Source organism: Rhipicephalus microplus, chromosome X (assembly GCF_043290135.1).
Source record: "Rhipicephalus microplus isolate Deutch F79 chromosome X, USDA_Rmic, whole genome shotgun sequence".
Classification (NCBI taxonomy): Eukaryota; Metazoa; Arthropoda; class Arachnida; order Ixodida; family Ixodidae; genus Rhipicephalus; species Rhipicephalus microplus.
Genome location: NC_134710.1, coordinates 137,447,296 through 137,465,934, shown reverse-complemented (window position 1 = coordinate 137,465,934; position 18,639 = coordinate 137,447,296). Strand labels below are relative to the sequence as shown.

General features: G+C 47.1%; 1 long non-coding RNA gene across 2 annotated transcripts; it reads left to right on the top strand.

Annotated features, from left to right (window-relative positions):
• The first annotated feature begins 14,969 nt into the window (after positions 1 to 14,969).
• On the top strand, positions 14,970 to 18,137 carry LOC142775784 (uncharacterized). 2 transcript variants are annotated; one of them, XR_012887006.1, is made up of 3 exons: positions 14,970 to 15,233; positions 16,205 to 16,277; positions 16,471 to 18,137. It is a non-coding gene; the product is annotated as an uncharacterized LOC142775784 (long non-coding RNA). The 2 variants fall into 2 exon arrangements; XR_012887007.1 differs by having other exon boundaries at positions 14,971 to 15,233; positions 17,846 to 18,137.
• The last annotated feature ends 502 nt before the right edge of the window (positions 18,138 to 18,639 follow it).

Here is an 18,639-nt window from a genome sequence, read left to right as displayed (position 1 = left end):
TGGTTCCGAGTCGGTGGCGGCGGCTTCGTCGGTGCATGTAGGTTACAGTTACTGTATATGCCTTCGGTAGCATTATAGGCTGTGTTCCGATTCTTAGACAGCACGTAGACAGTCTACGCAGACTGCTTAGAAGACAGCACCAAGTCCATCCTGTCCGAGAAGTGGAACACTTCTGGACAGCTTTTACGCGACGATGCGCTACCTCGCGTCGAGAAGAAAAAGCTAAAATAAACAAACGTAACTTGTATTTTCTGGCTTATTTGGTGTTGAAATCAAAAACAAATAAATGTTACTCTCATTGAGCGTCTGCGAAAGCGTCTGTTTGTGTGCAGACAACTATTCCGGCGAGATTTGATCTATCTGAGCACAGAGGAAGGAAAGGTAGGAGAGGGCATGCCCAGCCAACGCAATGCGTAAAAAATGTGGCAGAAATGACGTCACAGCGGCCATATTTACTGCGCACAATGGCGGCGCTTTGTTATTATTGATGTAGTGCGGTGCAGCCCCGTTCAGGCGGTCCAGTGGTGGTGTGCGCGTTTTCATGGGCCTCGCACCTAACCGTGGCGTACTGCAGGTGTTCGACAGCATCCATTCTTTGTGCCGCATCGTTAGCTACGCGATTTTCATCCGGTGTTGGTTGTAACCAGATGTCTGAACTAGAAATAGAAACCACGGAACGAGCGCGCGTATACGTACTCCGAATTTGCAGCGCCCGTCAAAATTATGCTGAAAAGTAATCATAGAAGATAACGACTATGCTCAAGAATTCGTTCAATAAATGCCTTGCAGGTTAATGACAGTTATGCGCTGTTGCTTTTTATGACAACGGACGATGCATTTGCGGTCCACAGACCCTTATTAAGAATGTAATCTAATCTTGCTTTTCATGTTCCTGTACAGTTACCAAATGCTTCTGCGCATTAATGTTCCTGTTCTGCTTCGCTTAAGATGCTCGCTTTTTATCATTGTGTCTAGCCCACAGCCTGACCAAAAATTTTATAAAGCCTAAAAAGAAGCGCGAAAGGGGGGGAAAGTGATTTGAAAGAAGCTGTACAAATTTCGGTGCCTGGTTCGTCGCGCGGCAATGTCCGAAACATCGTCTTTATTTTCACAAAGAACACATCAAATAAAAAAAAAGCTTAACGTGCAACTTGCCGTGTTTATCGTAAACGCCGGCAGAGCGAGAGTACAACACCCATACGCAGAGATTTCGTCAACCGTATCGCGGCAGGACAGCGTGTTGAAATCCGTTCCGTTGATTTCGGATAGCGCCGGCGCACGCGGCGCGCAGGCCACGTGCTTTTTGAGACAGAGAGGGACTCGCGCATGGAGGAAGGAAAAACTATTTTTACCTTCCTCCATGGAGTCACGCCTTCTGCTTCGCATTCATATATAAACAAGAGAGGAGAATTTGCCCAGTCAATATGGCTGACTTCCGGCTTCATCGCTGCTTCACAACGAGTGACGTCAGGGCCTCTCCTACATTTCCTTCCTCTGTGTATGAGCAATTTGCTGAGCCGCCATCTTGTTGAGACGGCAAAGTAGCCTGCATCGTATTTGTCTACGATATGGTCTTCTCGGAGCTGTCTATTTTGCCGGCTACGTGAGATTGGGAATGGGACTTAAGACGACCGCCGTCCATTTAGCTGTCTATTTAGCCGTCTATTGTGAGTATTGGAACACAGCACGGTTCCTCCGTCGAACACAGCCATAGTGTGCTAGAATAGTACACTATAGTAGCATATACAGTAACTCTAACGTAGATATTCTGTGAGCGCACGCCGGGCAAAATGATCGGCGGCGGCGCACGGCCACTTTTCGTCGTCGGCGGCGGCACCAGCGGAGTCGAAACCGAAACTACAGTAAAAAAAAAACTACTTTACTGCATTTTCCCGCGTATTTAGCTGAAATTCAGTACTTTGAACAGTAATGCCGGAGAGAACAGCGTGGAGATGTGAGAGGTCTGAAAAACGCTCCGTAAATGATTTGTTTTTCAGCATACATATTGAATGTAAGTTCTTTCAGCGCGCCCCGTTTGTTCGCATAGCTAGCACTGTATCACAAGAAATTTCATTTCTTTTTACTTTCACAGCGATGCTGTTATATCTGCTAGGTATCATTCCTTACAACTTGCACTTTGTATTGTTTTTACTTCCAAGTAACTGCTAATCTTTTATTTATTATCAAACGTACCACTTGCCTCTGTCTTCTGGCCTTGAGGCTACTATTAAATAAATGAATAATGGAGGAGCCTCTTTTCAACGTGTAAGTACGAGCGAGTGGAGCTCGCAGTCTTCGTGCGTATAATGTACAGCTTCTTTTTTTGGTAACAGACAGGTGGGCAATTTATGTAAGTCACAATGGCATATACTGATTCATAAAACACACGAGAAAGGCGCTAATTCGTCTCCCATGAGGGGACACTGCTCAGCGACTTATGCTGCAAGTGCTACAACGTGACGAGTACAAAAAGAGTGAATTGAATATACGAATACATGCGTTGTTTTTTTTTTTCATTTTCAGACTCCATTCTGGTAACACACAAGGAGCTGAGGGTGGGGTGGGGTGGAGAACAGTTCTTGAATCTGGTTTGTTTGTGAGACACCTTTTTATCTACATACGAGCCTATACTCCCTCCCCCTTCCGTTCCCTTAAAAGGAGTACTGAAACAAAATTTCGAAAGCGAGATAACCTGTCGAATAGATTTGTGTAGATATACACATCATCTACAAAGTATAAACAAATAATACCACCCAGAACGTATTCAAAACTAATTTTGACTCGCATGTCGCCCTACGGTATACTAATTATGCCTTCGTCATTCGGGTAAACAGACAACCACCCCCCACGTCACGAGTTTTGTGTTGGCTGCTCCTGGCGAACCATTTCAACGGCAAGAGGGGCAAACTTGTACGGGAATACAAAGGCTCGAGCTTCAGCGGGGTTTTTTGAAGGGGTCATGCAAACATATTTACAACGCAGGAGAGGAGATCACAGCAGCGCCCACAAAACCTACGTTGAAAAGACGTCGACATTGTGATTCACGTGCACGCGGTTTTGTGCGTCCACCTAGCCAGTTAGCTTTGCACGAAAACCCAGGATAACTTTCCTCCATGCGAAAACAACTCTGGGTCCCGCCTCACTCGGTGCTCTGTGGAACCAAGACGTCAACAATTAACATCGCGCTTTACAGCAAACGAGCTTTCCAGCTGTGGGTTGCAAAAAAAAAAAAACATTTCTTGCGTAAGTGCTTCTTTGCTCATAGAGTCCAAAAAATAGGGGCTATTTATGACGCGCACTAGTCTTATCTCCTATCAGTGTGTTAGGGGGGGGGGGGGAATGGGGCATAATGTACGACTGGAAGTGGGGATGGTAGTAAATTAAATGGCTGCCGCAAAGGCTTTAGCAACGTTTCATTGCGCAAAAAATCATTTCTTTTCATCTAGCTGTGCTATCTCCATGCCTTCTCATGACCTTCTCATAAGCTTTGTTTTGTGCTTGCCAGCTGGGGGAGACGCGAGTTTTAGCCTTCCAGATCAATTACTGGAGGCTTCCCCTGAAAAGCAACTATACACATACAAAAATGTTCGAAATTACCTTTCTCGGGCAAGAATAAACAAATATCAACAAACTTGAAAACTCCAATCAAAATAATCAATCATCTAATCACCACTCGTCACCACAGTGGTGGAAGAGAGAAAATAATCCGTGGCCTCGGCACCAACGGCCATGTACAAAGGCATTTATTCGCAGAGCCCTCCGTAGGAGGAAAAAGGGGAGAATACACCATGGATTGGATGGATTGATATGACTGTACCCTTTAAATCAGGCGGTGGCTAACGCCACCTAGCCGTGATGCTTAGTGAACCAAAAACTAGATTTATCTTTCTTTTTCCTTTAAATAATGAAGTTGAGGACTGCTACCTTGCAGTGCAGTGTTTAATTTTCACTCGTGCCTTGACTTAAGTCACCAATCAGATAACTTCCTTCTAGTTAATTCTATCCGCTTAAAGTCTATTTTGCCCTCCCTGTCCCTAAACCCCAGTGCTTTGAAAAATTCTGTGCCGTCATCCTGAACTCTAGGGTGAAGCCCTTTAGAGAACATTATCAAGTGCTCGGCAGTTTCCTCCTCCTCTGCACATGCACTGCGTACCGTGTCTACCCCTTCGTATTTGGCCCGATATGTCTTGGTTCGCAACACTCTCGTTCTCGCCTCAAACGGTAGAGAACTACCCCGAGTATTATCATAGATCCTTTCCTTGGCAATTTCCTGCTTAAAAGTTCGATAGATCTCTAGTGCGGACTTCTTAATCATGTCAATTCTCCACATATCGGTCTCAGCTTCCGTCCCCTTCTTCTTAACCGATAATTCTTTTTGGTTTGGCCCCCTGCTGTTTTCTAAGTATTTACCCGTCAATTTCCTGGTTCGCTTTTTCGATTTCGTATCGACATTCCTCATGTACAAGTAGCTGAAAACTTTCCTAGCCCAACGCTCCTCCCCCATTTCTCTCAATCGCTTCTCAAATTTCGTCTTGCTGCTAGCTTCCCTGCCCTCAAGTGATGGCCATCCCATATCACCTTGTACTCCCTGATTTGGTGCATTCCCGTGAGTTCCTAAGGCAAGCCTACCTATTCCACGTTGTTTAATTTCTTATCTTGCTTGAACTTCTTATCTCATGCACAAGACCGCATTGCCGAACGTCAGACCAGGAATCATGACCCCTTTCCATATTCCTCTCATAACATCATATCTATTGTAATTCCACAGTGCCCTATTTTTCATGACCGCTGCATTCCTGATACCTTTAGTCGTCACGTATATTTTGTGTTACCTTACGTACCGGTCCCATTGATTATTCATACGCCCAGATATTTGTATTTATCGGTTATCTCTAGCGTGACCTCCTGTATTTTAAGCTCACTACCTTCATTGTCACTGAAAATCAAGGCTGCTGATTTTTCCTTACTGAATCTGAAATCTAACATATCTCCCTCATTACCACAGATGTCCATCAATCTCTGCAAATCTTCCTTGTTGTCGGCTATTAGCACTATATCATATGCGTACATAAATGCTGGTAGTGCCTGTTCAATGAGTTTTCCTTGTTTGACGAAAGAGAGGTTGACGCCAAGTCCACTTTCCTCCAATTAGGCCTCTAATCCTTGCAGGTAAATCATGAATAACAAGGGGGACAGAGGACACCTCCGCCCAAGCTCCCGTTTTACCTCTGTGGGCTTGGATACCTGTTTTTCCCATTTTATAACTACCTTGTTACCTTTATACATATCCTTTAAAAGATTGGTGACTCCATCTTCCACACCTAGCTTTTCCACTATTCCCCACAAGTCCTCTTGAACCACGCTATCGTACGCTCCCTTGATATCCAAAAATGCTAGCCACAGGGGCCTGTGTTCCTTTTCTGCTCTTTTGATGCACTGCGTCAGTGAGAACAGATTGTCTTCCAATCTCCTGTCTTTCCGAAACCCATTCTGCAGTTCCCCCAGCACCCCCTCATCATCTATCCATGCCTGCACTCTTTCCTTCATAATCTGCATCGCCAGCCTGTAGAACAACCGCGCCGCAAACAAGCCACGTCGTGGGCGCCAGCGAAGTTAAAAAGGTAGGAGTAGACGTTGCCACAAGCCATCCACTACCATCGGCACATTCGGCAGTTTCATCCGCAGGTCCAAAGACCTTGCACCTGCTGGAAGAGCGCAGGGCGTCGTGTGCAGGATCACGTGCGTCGGCTAAACCAAGAACTTCCATGAAAAAATGCGGCCGCACAGGAATGATTTCCATCAAATGAACAGTGAACGGAGCGCAGAAGCAGAACACTGCAAGCGGGTTGGCCACCATATACCAGTCCAGACGGTGCCGTGATGTAAACAGAAAGAAACCTTCGCCGGCGGCTCCCCTTTGAATCCTGACACACTCAGCAGACAGTGGGAGACAACAACCCCACCACTGGGAAACTGCCCCCCCCCCCCCTCTATCTACTTCACGCGTTTGCAACGAGTCGCGGCAAACATCTCGGGTTTTCTCACCCCTGAAGAAAAAAAAAGCCGATCAGGCTTGAAAACATTAATATTAACATTGGCTGGAGCTTTCTGCTTTTGTTTTTTCATTTTTTGGCTATCCCAACCAAGCAGACCTCTGCTGAATGCTAACCTTTGAAATTATACAGATATCTGTGCTGCACGCCCTAAACTAGGAGAGTAGAGGGGAGGAGTGATTTTAAAAGAAAAAAAAATGGCCCCGTATCTGCATTTAATCTGCAAATATCGTCGAAAGACGATAGTCTTGCTTGTGGAGAGAGTGAACAAAACATTTATTTGATGTTCTGCTCAAGAAAATTGGTGAATGGTATTTTGGAGGCGCTGCGTTAGAGTGCCTCGAGCGTGCAGCGGAGGCGAACGAGCGCATCAACACGTGAGACATAAGTGCCATCGGGCAGTTTCTTTCAAAAACAAAGCGCGTGGCTCTGAGACGGGTGTGCGGCCCGCCTCAGATGTGATAAAGTGTAGAACGCAAGGCGACGGGTAGGTGCCACCACCATCTCGTTTTAGCAAAGCGTTGTAAACACTCGCCTTTCCGTGCAAGCGTTGCGTGATAAGCGCTACGGTCCTTAAAATTACTTATGTATACCTTTTCTAGTAAAAGGCGCAGATGCAGAATATATACGTGTTGTTATGGTGCCCCAAACACGCGCAGTAATTGTTTTTTAATCGACAATTGCACAAGTATGAACGCTGAATCTTGAGCAACATATATTTGTTGAATTCCAATGGCGGAGTCGGAGCAAGTTTTTCTGCTCCTTTCAGAGCAAGTGTGTTCCAATGACAGAGTGAGAGCGAGAGTCAAAAGTTCCAATGAGAGAGCCGGAGGGGATTCAGAGCGGGGGTCCCTCCGTGGAGCAGGAAAAACTGCTCCGCCGAAATCGGTGGAGTGGACCGGAACTAAGCGTGACGCATTTCCTTTAACACGTTTGCCTGCTTGGGGGCGCGGCGCGAGTTGTGTTGATAATGGAGGACGGCATGGACGGCTCGGCTACCTCGGCAAAGCGTGCGGCAATGCTTCTGCTACTCGATGGCGACAGCAGACGTCGTGGACAATAGCTGTTGCACGCTTGGCGTGATATCCATTCCACACAGGTGAATAGCGCTGAACAAGCAAACGAACGATGCGGCGATGCTGGTAAACCACGTGGGAAACAGACAGCGGAAAATACCACGCGCAAGGTATCCTGGGTAACGCGGTAGCTTCCGCCTTGCTCCAGCAGGGCGGGTTGTGTTCCGATGGCGGATTTGGAGGATTTGCTCTACGCCAGAGTCGAGTGCTCGCTCGCGAAGTCGGTCGGCTGCAACGACTCCGCCATTGGAATTCAACAATAGTTGGGCGCTGCGGATGGGGTCGGCCGTTTCGAGCACCCGATGCTGTTAAGAGTGGACAAACAGACAAATGTACAGACAGACAGACAGACAGACAGACAGACAGACAGACAGACAGACAGACAGACAGACAGGCCAACATTTTTGCGTCGAAGGTCCCCAAGAAAGACTACCGTCTTTAAAAGAAAAGAAAAGTGAGCCCCGTAACTGTGTCTCAGGGGGAGGACACCTCAACAGTAGCTCACGAGGGGTGGGTGTAGAGAAGGGAATAAAAGGATATGATTAAAAGGTAGAGAGAGAGAGGAAGGAAAGAGCGAGGCGGTGGAGCCGGGAGCGACGGAAGTAAGGAGAAGACAGGAAAGAAGGACATGGTTGCAGAAGTCCGAGGACGGGGGGCCACTGGCGAGAGCTCTTGTCGGCGACGCTGTCGCCGTCGTAGGGGACCGGCGGCAGGAGGTGGCGTAGGACCAACCCAGTCGGCCAGAGCTATGCTGTCGTCGGAAATGGCGAGGGCACAACTGGTCGGCACAGAATCCAGCGAGTGAGTCCCTGGAAAGTAGAGCTCGTTGCTGCGTTTTGTAGCCTGTCGGCATTCCTTGGGGCGCACAAATAACGCAAAAGCTCAGGTATGAGTAACTTGAGCCTATGAAAAGGCCGTGTCGTCAAGCTTTTCACCGACTGGTTTGGGCGAACACAATGACGGGTGACAAACCACCGAAGGTGCTTCCGCGTGTCAAACCTGACTATGAATGGAAAGGAGTGTGAATAAAAAAAAGTACAAAAAAGGGGGTGCAGCTATGCTGTGTAGGTACGGAGTCCTGAACTACAGGCGTGCTGGCAAAATGTATAGAAGCTCATCAAGTTATCAGGGGTTCACAAAAATCTTTGACAGCATTACAGTTTGAAGGAATTTGTTTTTGCCAGTCACTAAGCGCGCGCAAGGTAGGAGTGGTGTGTTAATTCCTGCCCCATTACTTCTCGGAATCCACTAGGAAAGCTTTCAACGTATCACATGGCAGGAAACGATGTAAAAGCTGATAGCATGTGTTGTGACTACATTTACAAAACTTGAAATTCGTCGAGAAGGTACTTTGCTATGGTAAACTTTTTTAGCGCAGAACAATTACATCGAAAGGGCATTCACAAATGCCCGTCCCGTCTCTCTCGTTCTTGTGCATATTTCGTTTCGCGCTCGGTAATTTTACAATCGCCACATTTATTCATGCAAAAACGAAAGCGGCGTCCGAGGACAAGCAGTTCAATGCAGGAGATAGCGTAGGGGCGCTCGATGCTCGCGAATCGTGCTGCTCTGTCGCCTTGGAAGCTGCATGATTTATAAAAATGAAATACAGTGCTCATTCTCCGTTGATTTGGTACATACCTGTAGATCAAACTCAATGTAAATCACGATGTTGCGTAATGAAATTCCCGGGAGTTGCACATGTGAGAGAACATGCTGCACGACCCCTTTTCATGCCCTCTTAAAGCCATGTTCATTTATTCGAACAATTGCGAATTACACTAGATACACAATAATGAAGTTACGGATAATTATTCAGCTTTTCTCTCGTTAGTATCGCAATCCAATGTGCGTTCTTCTCTCCTCTGGGAAAAGATCATATGGGTTTTGTAGCATGCATCAGCATAAATTGCTCATTCTACGTTGTCATGGTCTGCGAACGGTGTACTCTGTAAACGCATTACCTATTAGCACTGAAGTTTAAGTCAGTGCGATGCATAAGATTACTATTACAAAATTACCAAAAATTACCAAAATGAATTACCCAAAATTACGGATTTTTCGGAGAAACTCTTAACGTCTTGTTGAAAATCTTCACTTCAAATTGTGAAATTACGCCGGCGCGAACAACATGAGCTCCGTGACCAAGTACACTGCAAACGAATTTACAAATAACGGTGCACCTTGGAAGTAGGCAGTATACATTAGCTTCTTAGTCATGTTAGCACTTCAATGTTGATGTCTGATCTCAGTGGTGCATTTTATGTCGACATTTCATTCCATGCCTTTAAGTTAACGTTATCATTTTTATTCGAAGACATGAGCAAGTGGTTTTTTCAAGAACCTTCACTGGAATGAGTTCCAAGGGTGTAAGGAATTGGACAGATTTACAATTTGCAAAATCAATTCTGTGAGTTTACAAGGCGGCACATACACGATTACAAGGCGTGCAATAAAATGAGATTATAAATATTTGTAACCATAGGAGAGCAAAATAAAAAGACACCCTCATTAAGTTTTTTTTTGACATATGACTCACAAGGACCCAGACTAACCAAGATTTTGCTCAGCCGGGCTGACTCGGACTGAAGCTTACGTAAGTATAACTCAGCCGGACCCACTCAGACTGTGACTCACGCCTCAATCAGAGTCTTTCAATTCCTCTGATATAGTCATCAGTGAGTTTGCCGGCTTATAATTGGAACACATATCTCGTTCACGTAACGCATTCATGAAGAACTGTTGTGTGCATTGTTGCTATCGGTGAGCATGCCTTTGCCGCAGCCGCCGAGACGGAAGAAGGGCAGCCGCCGATAAGGAGGAACGCAAAGACTCCCGGCTATTTTTCATGTAATGGGAGGTGCGTGGTTGTAATTACTCCACGCAGCAGTGCTGTCGCTTGTGCCGGCTCGGAAATGCGACACGTGGCGCCTTTGTACACCGAGGCGCCGACGCCGAGTTTCCGCCGAAGACGGACCTTGGACCACCATGATGTGCGTCCGACGCTCCAGTCAACGCCAGATGACCAAGCACGCGTCATTGGAGTTGCCTGGCTTGCGACCACCGTTCGACAGTGTGAGTGGTCAGCCCGAGCAGTGACACGACAGACTCGTTATATCCAGTTTGCTGGCTGCATGATTCCGCGGATGCGACAGCATGGCCGGAGCACTATACCTGATTTGGGTTGTCTGTGTGTGCGGGTGCGTGTGTGCGCGTGTGTGTGTGCGTGCGTTTGTGCGTGTGTGTGTGTGCGCGCGTGTGTGTGTGCGTGTGCGTGCGTGCGTGCGTTTGTGTGTGTATGTGTTTGTGCGTGTGTGTATGTGTTTCTGCTTGTGTGTATAAGTTTGTGCGTGTGTGTGCGTTTGTGTGTGTGTGTCTCTCTCTCTCTCTGTGTGTGTGTGTGTGTGTGTGTGTGTGTGTGTGTGTGTGTGTGTGTGTGTGTGTTCGGGGCGGTGCCGGCAAAATGACCCTCAACAGTGATGACCTGATTGGGTGAAAATGTTTTCCCCATTTCCTTAGGCCTGACGCCTAGGCAATAAAAAAGGACCAAAAGCAGCAGTGTGCTCCTGAGAGAGCCTTCGACGAGATCATCGTGATGCAGGACGGCATCTTTGTGTAGATGTTCGCTGTGTGGCGAGAAATGCTCACTTGTAAATATGTAGAAGAAACCTTTGTACAGTTTTCCTCATCAGTCTCTTCATGATCGGCGTTTTCCTCCCGAGTCCCTTGGTGCCGGTAACGAAGTCCCAACACCTCAACAACGGATAGAAGCGGTGGGATCCTGATGTTAGTAGTAACAGCCTTATGACATCGTAGCACACATCAAGTTAGCGATAAATCGTGGGCTCGGAAGCACCATCAGGGTTATGTCATTGTCCCACACAAAATATTCAAGATATACTTGTCCCCAACCAGTACAACAAGAGAGAAGCGCATGGGCATGTGTCGCGAGGCAGTGCCACCAATTGTCCACTGATGAACTGGCCATGACGCTCTGCTTTTTTATCCTGGCCTGGTGTCACGGGTCCCGTTAATTAGGGAGGCGATTACCGGGCTAATTCCAAGGGCCGAAGTATCGGCCCCCCGAACCGCACCACGAAAGCGTGGACAATTTAGAAGTGGTCCTATTTGGCGCGCCAGCGGACGCCGGCTGTGGTCCAAAGAACAAGTCAGAGCCGAGAGTTGATAAACAAAACAAAGTTATTTTCTCAGTTATTGCAGATCAAAACGATACACAACTATGCACACTCGACAATAGTTGAATACAATATGTCACCAATCAAACAATGTACTACACAGTACAATCAGCCACACTCGAAACAACGGACACAGACAACAATACGCACTACAATGCAGTCGCATGCATCGAGCAACCAAGACACTTAAAGACTAAAGAGTTAGGAAACTTATTCAGTCCAAAGTCCTTGGAACAAAAGCCTGGATGATACCCTTCCGAGAATCACTCACTCAAAGTCCAGCATTGTTGTCGTTCCGCTGCCCCCGAAGTTTCTCTTCCAGGAAACCTCGCGTCTTCACTTGGCCACTCTCCAAACTTCAAACTTCTTCGCCGGAAACACGTCGGCTTCCCACACGCAGCTGTTGCCACGCGTCTTCGCTCGATAGCGGTAGACACACACTCTTGCCTGTAGCTCGAGTCTTCACCCCTCAGGTGGAAATCCTCTTCTTCTCCTCCTTTGTCACGGAAGACAAAAGGCTTCGCCCACAAGGCGGAACACCCTACGCACTCTGGCGCATACTTTCTTCTCCTGCTTTGTCACTACGGACAAAACCTTCACCGACAGACGCGGCGGGATACCCTACGCACTATGGCGCTAACTACCTTCTTCTCCTGATCTCCCATCTCGGCTGCTCGATTAAATACCTTCCGCGCGAGATTCCAGAAAGTTCTCATCATTTCGTCGGCGCGATACGCAGCGAAGGCTGGGGAAAGGGCGAGACGGTACGAGGGCCGTCCGCGACGGATGACGCAACCCTGCATCACCACGCCCCTTTCCACCGAGAACGTTCTAGAGCTTGCTCGGCCGCCGATGCGAGGAGGTTTCGTCGGCGAACCTACGCTTCCGAGGGAGAGAGACGCGCGCCCGGGGAGTCTTTGGATGCTTGTATTCTTTTTTTATCGTTGACCTCTCGGCGCTTCGTCGCAAGAATTTGGCGGCGCGCCTTTTTTGAGCGCTCGTTTTGTGACACCTGGGAGCTAGTCGGTTGACGTCACTGGCTTTGGTAATTGATAGCCACACTGCTGAACTGTTTACATGATCGACAGCTCACGGAATTTATCTTCAAATAGCGGCTGGTTGACGGCAGTTCCAGTGCACAAGTAGGGTCCCCTGCTTCCCGGTGAGGCGTTCGTTGTTGATCCAAAGCTTACGCCGGCTTACCATAACGCAATCTGGGCAGCAAGAAAGAAACGCATGAGCATGTGTCTCGAGGCGGTGCCACCAAGTCCACTGATGAACTGGCCATGAAGCTGTGATTTTATATTCTGGTCTGGTACCTAGTCGGTGGACGTCAATGGCTTCGGTACTTCATAGCCGCACTGCTGAACTATTTCCATGATCGGCATCTCACGGAATTTGTATTCGAATAGCAGCCGGTTGGCAGCAGTCTCAGTGCACAAGGATGTAGGCGCGTAAGCCTGCACCACCTTCATCGTGTATCTCATGTTGAGTTTAATTACGATACCTACCACCCTTTCATTAATGCTGTAGTATTCCTCTACGTTGCCAGCTATGTTTCTGTGAATCAGGAACCCCACTCCCAGTTCTCTTCTGTCAGCCAAGCCCCGATTGCAAAGGACATGCCCATTCTGTAGCACCGTATAGGCCTCATCTGTCCTCCTAACCTCTCTGAGCCCTATTATATCCCATTTAACACCCTCTAGCTCCTCGAGTAGTACAGCTAGACTTGCCTCCCTGGATAAGGTTCTAGCGTTAAACGTTGCCAAGTTCAGGTTCCAATGGCGGCCTGTCCGGATCCAGAGATTCTTAGCACCCTCTGCTGCGTTGCAGATCTGACCACCGCCGTGGTCAGTTGCTTCACAGCTGCTGGGAACCGAGGACCGTGAGTTTATTGACGTATACATGTGGGAGGTAGTGGCCAGAGGCTGCACTATGGTGGCCAATCCTTCTCTGGTGAGGGAGTGCGTTACCGGCGGTGGTCACCGGTGAGGCCGCACCCCAGGCCACTTAATGCAGTTTCATCACCCCGCGGATTTTTTCATCCGGTTGGTAACTGCGCGGCACCGGGATTCGAGCCACGGACCTTTTGCATGCGAGGTGGATGCTCTAACCACTACGCAATCACCGCTTATCGGCTGCTTGTCATACCTCTCTGTATGCGCACGGAAATGTGTGCTGCCTTTACCGACCCGCTAAACGCTAAAACCGGCGTCAACCGCCTGCGTCAGCGACACTATTGGCGCGGCATGTATCCGTTGGTTTGCAAGTATATCCGCACGTGTACTGTGTGTCATCGAGGAAAGGCTCCACCCCAAAGACCGGCCGGTATACACTTGAGCCTCTCCCGTGCTCGACGCTTCCAATGACCACGCCTGGGAACAGTTGAATTATTGTCGGCGTAGACCATCTCACGCGTTATGCAGACAGCAGATTTACCCACAGCAACAGCCAGAGAAGTTGCATTTTTTATCTTACGCAATTTCGTCCTGTGCCACGGCGCTCCCCGCGAACTTTGGAGCGACAGAGGACGTGTTTTCCTGTCCGTAAGATATCAAAGCCTTGCTCGGTCAGCGCAACATCGTGCACATCACCCGCAAACCAATGGTCTAACCGAAATACTCAATCGCACTCTCGTGGACAGGCTGACGATGCACACGACATCAGACCAGACCAACTGACCACCCTCCCTCTTGGGACATATGCGTACAACACTCTAAGCCAAAAATGGCCGAAATGGGAGCAACGGCTGTTTTTACTCCTTCAGACCGACTGTTACTCTCAGAAAAGACCAAGCGGAACAAGATGGCCGACTTGTTCGAGAATGGGGGAGCAACTGTATTCATCTTAAGCTTGTAAGGGAGCAACGGAAGGAGGAACCGCTGTAAATGCTCTCGTCACGCAACGGTTACTCCCCGGCAGGACACCGCACACAAATATGCATGCCGCCCACATTGATATTCATGGGCCAGATTATTGTTTGTTCTGTGTGCCAAACTTCACCAAACCAAAACAGTGATTTATTTTAGCATCCGTAGATAATAAGATAGCAGCGCTGGCTGAACACAGAAGGCCTGAGAATACAGTACGGCAAATACCTAACACACGCAGCAGCAGAATGGAGAGTTGGCACGTCAAAGCGGACCGAACGCCGAAACACGTGCAAAACAACGATAAAAATAGCCTAGACACGCCGTTCGTCCGCGAAGTAAGGGCGTCAAAGTCGATCAAGCACCGAAACACGTGCATAAGAAGCCCCCCCCCCCCCCCCCCCGCCCAGATATATCGGAGAAGAAAAAAAAAAGCGGACCCAGACGCGCTTCTCATCAGCCATACACTTAGTAGCACGCTTCACCGTGTAGTTTGAGGGCAGAATGACAAATCTGCGCCATCTGCGCCCGCACGACAAGTGTGGCGCTAGCGTAGCAAACGATGTAAGTTACAAAGTAATTTTTATTCAGTGTTTATGTTGACTAGCACTCAATAAAAATTATACTCAACTTTTTATGTTTATTTATGGGTTTTAGTGTACCTCAGTTTTTTTTTATAATTGTATTAGGAGAACACACTGAAATCATTGCGCTGACGCCTGTGCTGCCACTGCTCGACGTTTTTTTTTTTTTCGGCGCAACTAGGTTCGCGTTCGCACTACTCATATTCATTTGGTCTGTAGTCGGCGAGCACATGGACGTGCGGGCTTGTGAGCTATGTTTTGATCGTGTGTGTGTGTCGCAGATTTGCGTTTCTACTTATTCGTGATGAAGGTTAGTGTATATTTATCTTTATGGAGCGCGAAGTAGTTGTGGATTTTGCTGCCGGGTGGAACAAACACATCGTAAACACGTCTTCAGCTATCTGCAAGCCTGTTCGCTCGTCGGACAAAGGACTGTGCATGCATCAGCGTGCAGGTGAGTGGCATTTCCAGCAAGATTTAATGCTCTTACAATACATTGTTGAGTGGTTGCGCTATTGAAAGAGAAATGATTTGCTCTTATTCGCCGTATCCATTGCTTGCCGTATCGGACTAAATTACCTCTATTACCGCCTGCATACCCTCTTGCTTCCCCTGTCACCACTGCAGTGCCAGTGTACTTTTGCAGTTAAAAGTTCATTTCCGCAACACTACCGCGCTTGAAAAAACATTGGGGCGGGGTTGTAGCTGCATTCATACTGGCACTTTTCTACCATTGGCTTTATGTAATGTTAACGGCTGAGTGTTGGGGCCTTGGGCCGCATTTTTTAGAGCTGTAAAGTGTATGTAAATCAGTAAGTGAACAAATCATTGTCGCATCACTTCACTAGCATAGCCAGGCGGTTGCGCACAGAATTTTTTTAGGCCGGGCGTAGGGAGCCCAAATTAACGACCATATTCGCTTGCCCGGCCTATTCAGATAAGCGGACCCCCCCCCCCCCCCCCCCCCTCCCCGCACGCCTAAAAAAAAATCTGCCCACATCACTGCGTCACTTGCTTCACCTCTGCGCTGAACGTACTATTTTATAAGCGCACCATCAAGCGAGCAGTTTACATATTGACAGAACAATTGGAGGAGGAATTTTCAGATTTCAGATTTCTTTAGAGATGCAAAACCTTAGCAAAACTGAATATTGTAAAAGACAATCATAAATGCTGTATGTTCTCGTTAGCGTTGTCATTATTCTGCATCATGAAATCTTTATGCGCTGTGAAAACTTGGCATGCCGTTGAAGTCACATATCGACGTTAATACCAATCGACGAAAATTTCGACAACCTCAATAACACCGTTTGGGATTTGCCGCATGCACATAATTAGGCTGATTCCCACTTGGCTGTTCTTAACCTGACTTCACTGCTACCAAATGAAACAATATTTGATGCATGTCTTTTACTTTTTTTTCAGGGATATGACACAAATTTGGTTATACTGCAGATGCTCCCAACGATGCTAAAGTACAGAAAGCAAGTGAATTTTAGTAAGTGCAGACTTTTTGTACTACGTATATGAAAGCATCGCTTTTTAGGGGCAAACTGTGCATGTGTTGGCCAGAGAATAGTTCATCATGCCACATGGTTACACTGGCACTGACAATTCGACATGGCTCCGCTGGCCCGTGTGTGTGCTCACACTGTTACCGTTAAGATAAAATGTTTATGTTTTCATTGCAGGGATTGCTGTTTGTACTAAAAAGCCAACTGCCAAGATTTGTTTACGCTGGTACTCCTAAAAGTATGCTTTCCCTATTTACATGGATTTTGGCTTGCACAAAGCATAACACTTGGGCCTAGATTCACAAAGCTGTCCATGCGCAGGCCTTCATAACAGCGTTTCTTGACTTGCCTTTACCCTGTTTTCTGCAGATGTTTCGAGGGTTTAAAAGTGCCACAGCATGTTGACCTCCCCCACTCTGAAATATTCGCGTTCAAAGTTCCGCAAGAGTGGGCTTAACTTTCTTGTGCACCTCTTTGCTAGTCCAAGATACTGAAGTGTTATGCTCTTACTAGAGGTGGCAGTGTTTCTAATGTTTGTATTTCCATCACATTCACCAAGTATGCGATCTTGGCTTGACTGGTAGCACATCCTCAACAAATGTCTTTGTGGCACATGTAGAAGGCAGTACAAAATAAATAGGCAGACATTCACACCGGGAGCTAACTTCTAATAATGCTTTTTTTTTTTGGAAACCATGGTGTGCTTATTCCAATTGGTCTAAGAAGCAGTAACCTGTTTGGCTGTGAACCAACAAGACGTTGAACTAATAAAAGCTTCACATCTTGTTGCTCTCAAATATATATGTATTGGCAACCTATCTGTGACACTGTCAAACAAAGAATCAGAATATCTGTGCATGCCTTAAGATATATTGCTTCCTCGACAACCGAGTGAACAAATGCACCCTAGTTTACTAAATTTAAAGCATTTTTTTCAAGGTAGCACGGTCTACATTTTTTGTGTATAGTTTTGTCCAGCCGTTTGCGTCAGGTACAAAGAAATATACTGAAGATTATCATGTAGCCTCTGCAAATGGTTGCTTTCAAGCAGGCTTTGCCTGCTTGGCTTGTGCCTACAGGTATTGCACAATTCAAGACGCAGCAGCGTATGATAGAACAGTAGAATCGAGAGCATCTATGTGCACGAGCTAAATAAGTATTTTAACATGAGCGGACAGTACGTGTTATTTGCCACACATGACCACACTTAGAATGCCCATTGGTGAATGGGCTGATAGAAATGTCACTCAGCTGTGTATAGGAAACAAGTTAGCTGAACCTAAGGGTATCTTTAACTGCTACAAATATGCCTTATTGAGGTGCTGCACATTTTCTTCCAGAATATTGCTGTCTGAGACATCATGTGAAGAGCGTCTATCACATCAGCATTTATATGGCTTGCCAAGTAACGTTTGGCCGAACCTTCCTTTTTTTCACATTTCGTTTTGCAGTAGACATCCTAGAATGTAAGCGCTGCTGCAGTGTGTGTGACTCATTGTTATGAATTGATTCTGGCATGTTTTACCTCACACTTCTATTTTTTTTCTTGCAGCAATGAGATGCTTCACATATGCCTGCGGTGACGTTCCGCTGCGCTAGCCTGATGGAAACACCAGCTGCGAAACTTGAGTTCTTCAGAATTGGAGAAGTTGCCCTTCTCTCACCAATGATGACACAGACTGCCCTATGCTAGAAATTCAAGATTGTTTTTCCACGGATGACGCAGAAAACCTTTGATGTATTGTGTTTGTTTAGTGCTGGCTGTGGTGTGGCGAAGTCTACTTTTACGTGTGGTCACACGTCGCCTCATAAAAAGAACAATAAAGCATTTATTTTCCTTTCAATATTGTCCACTTTTTGTGTTAGAAGCACCCAAGCAGTGCTCTTCCAAGGAGCTCTCGCCATGTGTTAAGCGTGTCACAAGCATACTCGAGATAAATACTCATTTCCCCAAGGAGTAACTGGAAGCATGTGCAGTTGGTTTTCAGAGAGTAACTGCGAACACGTGGGAGGAACGGTAAAGAGTAACTGTTGCTCTTAGAAGAGCAACTGGTGGGAGTAATGGTTGGTCGGCAGGGAGCAACTGGTGGGAGTAACTGTTGGTCTGCAGGGAGGAACTGGAGGGAGTAACTGTTCATCCCCCGAAGGAGGAACTGAAAGGAGAGCAACGGTTCCTCCCTCTGCAGTTACTCCTTTTAGGAGAGTAATGGGAGTGGCAATGCAATTGCTCCCTGAAAGGAGCAACCCCTATACCCCTGTTGCTCCGTTTTGGCTTAGAGTGAACACTGCTACACAAAACTGTTACGCAAGTGACCACAGGATTATCACCGATCTTACGAACGCGGG